This window comes from Lactuca serriola, chromosome 9 (assembly GCF_051521515.1).
Source record: "Lactuca serriola cultivar US96UC23 chromosome 9, Lser_US96UC23_V15, whole genome shotgun sequence".
Lineage (NCBI taxonomy): Eukaryota > Viridiplantae > Streptophyta > Magnoliopsida > Asterales > Asteraceae > Lactuca > Lactuca serriola.
Window position 1 is genome coordinate 114802131 of NC_136416.1, and position 5833 is coordinate 114807963.

Genomic DNA, 5833 nt, shown 5'->3' on the forward strand with positions numbered 1-5833 from the left:
GACGGTCAAAATTTGATGGAAGTAGTAAACCTAAGTTGTTAAATTTTGATCTAACGTATGTGTTAATTCCATTACTCATCTGCCGAAAACCCCCGTACATAAAATAACAAAACTCATATTTTTGAAAACAAAATTCAACACTAAAAACAATTGAATATTGCAAATAGATCAAACAAAAATCATTTATATCACAAAACCATCGCTAATAGTGTTGCAATCACTCATTCCGTGGAGATTTTAAAGCCTCCACGGAGCCCCTCGTCACCTCCTATGCGGACGATTTAATAAATAACCAGACCAATCCCTCCACGGAGGTACCTATGCAGACAAGGGTTTTAAAACAAAATAAGTTTACTATTTATCGTTCCACGGAGCTCCGCAGAGATCCCTCTGTAGAATGTATGTCTATACCCGGAAAAGTCATTTTTTATGTTTAAAATTACCCTACAAAATTTGATTATAGCCGGTATCTTTCAAAGTTTATTGCAATTTGATACCATATATCATAACCTTGTTTTTTTTTTTCTCTTTTCGTAATTAGTACGGACACACGTACCAGCTTTTTCACACCTTGTCATTTTGGCTATTTTAAATATATAGATAGAATTTCTTTAACCGTAAAAAAAAATATCAGTTTATTGTGTTTTGACTAATTCAAACATTTTTTAAACTTTTTTATATTGGATAAACAAATAAAATTTTTAACAAAAAGATGAACTTATTATACAAGCAATCCCAAACACCCCCATAATTCAATCTTACATACAGTGGCGGAGCTAGATGGGACGTTGGGGGTACTACAGCACTCCCAAAAAATTGTTTTATGTATATAAAAAAATTATTTGTAAACATGTTCTATGCTATTGTACCCCCTAACTAAGAGATTATATCATGTTTTTCAATGCCCCAAATATGATAACTATAGATAATATTTATTGATAATTTTTGTACCCCATATAAAAATTTCTAGCTTCGCCACTGCTTACATACATAAACTTTGTTATCTATTCAAACTTTGTGCACTCACGTACCAATAACAAACCTGATTACATGCATCTTATTCTTATCATCCCTAAGTTTTGCTGTGAAACTCAATATTTATTAGGCTAATTAACAAAATGTATTTCATATCCCAAATACGGGAAACATTATATTGACAGATATTCACCAACAATACGTCATGGATCACCGATGGGCCCACATGTGTGAGGGGAAACCAAGTTCATTGGCACATGTTCTATCGAGAGTCAGAGGCATCAACTGTGAGTAGCAATAAGCTGGTCGTGGAAATCTTTGTTATGAGCTAGTAATCTGTCGAGAGGGAGAATATTGTCCTTGATAACAGGTAAGTCAAGAACATATCTAAACCATGCATTCAACAAAGGTGTGTCTTCATCGACCAAAAGTTTAACGTCTACAATTTTCTCGACCATTTGAGCCCAGATGCCAAGCCAAGCAACTGTGATGTCTATAAAGCCTAATTTTTCGCCACCAAAGAAGGGTTTGTGTGGGTTCAAACTACTCTCAAGAGTCTTCAGATTCTCTCGAGTCTCCTTTGCAGCCTTATCTTTTAAGTCGCTTGTACTCGAAAACGTCTGAAAAATTGTTGGCACGCACTGGAAGGAAAAAAACAACAAATTTTTTGTTCCATGAAATAAATCTTGAGGTGTTGCGTTTATAGTAACATGAAGCTATCATGTGTATGCCACTATTTGCAATAAAGCACATTTCGGGGATTTTAAGGCTAATTTGACTTACTTGGCGCGTTATTTATATTACGACCTATCCAAGACATTGATCAGACTCTTCGTTATGGTTTATGTTTTATGTATTTTGGTATTCTTAAAAAATAGCTTGGACATCTGGCTAAAATTTAGTCACTTGCATAAAATAGTATTTTGTGTTCTTCAATGATATTATGAACCATTTGTCTCGAAAAAAATAAAAATAAAAATGCTACACACGGCTTGTACTTCAATTTATGAAAGAAAAAAAAAAAAAGGATACATGAGTTAGTCATTCTTTAAAAAAAACAATAAATTGTCCAAAAAAATATAATATTTCCATTTTGGAAAATTTGTCTTTAAGATTAACCATTTACAAGATGTTGGTAAAAATGACTTATGATCCATAACCATTTCAGTTACCTATTAAATATTAAAAAAAAATCGTCCCCCAAAAGAAACAATCAATGGGTTGTGGTGTCATGATAGGACACCTGAAAGATATTGCGAGGAAACTATTGAGTAATGTTCAACAAGCCCCGTTTGACATGGACTCTAAGAAATGAGGTACAACCGCAACGGACGATTAATCGGTGCAGGTGCAAGAAAGCTAACCATTGTTAGAAAGGTTCCTTTTCCAAAATCTATTTGTTTTGGTAACAAAAATTAAGAGTGCGTTTGGTTGTACAAATTTTCTAGTTTTTTAGGAAATTTTTTCAAGAAAACGGAAATTTTGAGAACGCTTTTGGTTCGTTCAGTTTCCCTAAATTTTCCAAGAAAAAGAAAATTTTCAGGTTACGTTTAGTTACGGAAAAATAGTTTTCGTTTTCCGTTTTTTGTTTTCCCTTTTTGGTTTTCATTTTCCGTTCTCATTTTGCATTGAAAAATTTAGAAAACCCATTTAGTTAAAACTTATTCATTTTTCATTTTCAGTTTTAGAAACCTAAAAAACGTGTTTAGATGTTTATTTTCTATCGGATTTCATTTTTAGAAAACGGTAGCATGGTAAGGTGTGGGTGGGGGCGGTGACGGTAACGGGTCGGCGGCGGCGGTGGTGCTAGTGATGGGTTAGTGGTGGTGGTGGTAGTGATGGTAGGTCGGTGATTGTGGTAGTGGTGTTGGGTGGGTGGGTGTGTGAGTGTGTGTGTGTGTGGGGGGGGGGGTAGGTGTGGGTGTGGGTGGGTGGGTATATGTGTGTGTATGTGGGTGGGTGGGTATGTATGTTTGTGTGTGTGTTTGTGGGTTGGTGTGTGTGTGTGCGTGTGTGTGTTTGTGGGTTGGGGTGTGTGTGTATGTGGGTTGGGGGGATGTTAAAGTGGGGGTATGTAGAGGTGGATGGGATGAGAGTGGGTGTGTGTTTATATTTTAGAAAAAATTTGGAATTAGAAAAATATTGAAAACAATAATTATCAGTTTTCCAAAAAAATTCCAACTTCTTTGTAATTTTAGAAAACGGAAAATTTTCATTTTCCGTGAAAAATTTAGAAAAATAGACGAACTAAATGCGTTTTCAAAATTTTCATTTTTTTTGGAAAAATTTTCCGGAAAACGGCCAATTTTTCCACAACCAAACGCAGGTTGTGGAAAATTTTCCAGTTTTCTAGAAAAAATTTCCAAGAAAAACAGAAATTTTGAAAACGCGTTTGGTTCGTTCAGTTTTGCAAAATTTCCCAAGAAAATGAAAATTTCTAGTTTTCCAAATTGTATGTAAATTAAAAAAAGTGATTTTTACAGTTTTCCAAATTTCTAAGTTGGAAAATAAAAACTCCCCCGGTTTCAACCAAACGCGTTTTCTAAAATTTTCATTGAAAATTGAAAACGAAAACTCAACTCTATTTTCTGAAAACATTTTTTTAGAAAACAAAAACAGTTTTCCACAACCAAACGCACCCTTAGTTTTCCAAATTGTATGTAAATTAGAAAATTAATTTTTACAGTTTCCCAAAGTTTCCCAAATTTATGGAAAATAAAAACTCTCCCGGTTTCAACCAAACGCGTTTTCTAAAATTTTCATTGAAAATTGAAATGAAAACTCAACTCTATTTTATGAAAACATTTTCTTAGAAAATGAAAACAATTTTCCACAACCAAACGCACCTAAGACTTTGGTGAAAATATAAAAACAAAATTATTAGTAACATGTTGTACATTCTATACAGCCATAATGGTCGGTTCGGGATAAACCTTCATGTTAACTACCTCTTGATATGATAAAATGTATAAATAAGTGTTTGGGAACAACAGGTAGTTTGTTTCCCTTTCCCAAAAATAATTTAACTTGTTTAAAAATATGTAGTCATATTTCAATAAAAACGAATATATGCATGAATTTACATATACTATATTTAACCACTAAAGCATAGATGCATAGGTCGTAATAAAAAGCCATTTATAAAATAAATAAATTGTTAATAAAATAAAACAATTGCTGTATAAATTATTTGATTCAAATTATTTAATCTTTATTTACAATATTTAAAATTACCCTTTTAAAAGGTAATTCATATATGGTACAATGTCCATAAAATTGTTGACAAACTCATTTTTTCACATACAAAGTTTGTATAAGATATTAAGATCGGTTTACATGAATTAGAATTAAAATCAGCTTAGCGAAATTATGAGACTTATTTAAAACCTTATGCTAACATTAATCAAAATCAGTTATTGTGAGATATTGTTCTTATAAATTCATAAATACAATTATTAATTTCTTTTTGTATATATTATAGAGTTTACATAAGATATAAAAATTACAATTCAAAAAAATTATTCAATACCATCTTACCGAATGTACAAACTAAGAGCTGTAAGGGTATAACTAATAGGAGATGTAAGAAAATACTAATAAGTCAAATATTTAGCGAGTCCACAGCCACAAACACTCAAAATAGATAAAACTCCTTATTTAACCAATTAAGAATATACCAATCACAAACTACTTCACAATCTATGTTCTTCATAAAAGTTAGTTTTTAGATATAAAATTTACCTTGTCATCTACAAATTTTGCCCAAAAACGAGATCTTGCCCTCTCAAAAGGATCTTCGGGAAGAAGTGGATGATTTTTCCATGTCTCATTGGTTTACCATTGTGTACAAGAATTGGTATCTTTTTGTACACAGGGTTGTATTGCAAAAGCATTGGACTTTTGTTTGGAAGATCTTCTTCAACATAGTCATATTCAATCTCTTTTATGCTTAGTGCCCATTTCACACGTAGCGTGAAAGGGCTCCCCTAAAATCCCAATAGCTTCACTTTATCTCCTGCCATTTTAATAGTTTGTTCTTCTATTTTGGCCTAGCATTCACTCTTATAGCGTTGTCACCAATGATCAATAATTCAATTTGATATTTGATTCCTTTTTTACCTTCAAGATGTGACATATATCTTATGGGAAAATGACTTATATGGGTAATTATGTTTCAAAATCGTTCAAAAAATACAATTCAAGTTTGGTGTGTCCAAAAAACACCATCCAAGTAAAACATTTGTACAAAAAACACCAACGAAGTACATTCTTTGTTCAAAATTGACCTTTGGTAACCGACAATTACCGGTAAAAAATAAGTAAAGGAAAAAACAACAGGAAAATGACTCAAATAGGTAACTATGTTTCAAAATCGTTTAAAAAACACCATCAAAGTTTGGTATGTTCAAAAAACACCATCAAAGTAAACTTTTTGTACAAAAAACACCAACAAACTATATGTTTTGTTCAAATATTACTCACCGATAATTGGTTCTTACAGGTTAAATGATAACTTGGCTTAACTATTATGACATGGCATAATAATGATTGACAAAACAATAAATGATATATTCCTCCTTTAAAAACCGATTTAGGATTTCTTCATGGACTTCTTCTTCTCCTATGATTGCTCTTCTTCTTATAAAGTGATGATCTCAAACTCAAGTCCAAAACCCTAACTCTTAACTTAAGGCAAAAAGGGCTCCTTTACCCCTGCCTCAATGGGCCTCCCTCCCCCTAAGGTCTAAATCCATAAAAAGCCCAAAAAGGCATCCAAGCCCAACTATAAGGCATCTAAGGCCTAATATGGCCCAAGAACCCCTAACATGGCCTTAAGCCCAAAAATGACCTGCTACAA

General features: G+C 32.7%; 1 pseudogene across 1 annotated transcript; it reads right to left on the bottom strand.

Moving 5' to 3' along the window:
* Positions 1 to 974: 974 nt before the first annotated feature.
* Positions 975 to 4997, bottom strand: LOC145073946 (glutathione transferase GST 23-like; annotated as a pseudogene). The gene is made up of 2 exons (XR_013691610.1): positions 4717 to 4997; positions 975 to 1616 (listed from the first exon to the last, which is right to left on the bottom strand). The product of XR_013691610.1 is annotated as a glutathione transferase GST 23-like (transcript).
* Between the last annotated feature and the right edge of the window lie 836 nt (positions 4998 to 5833).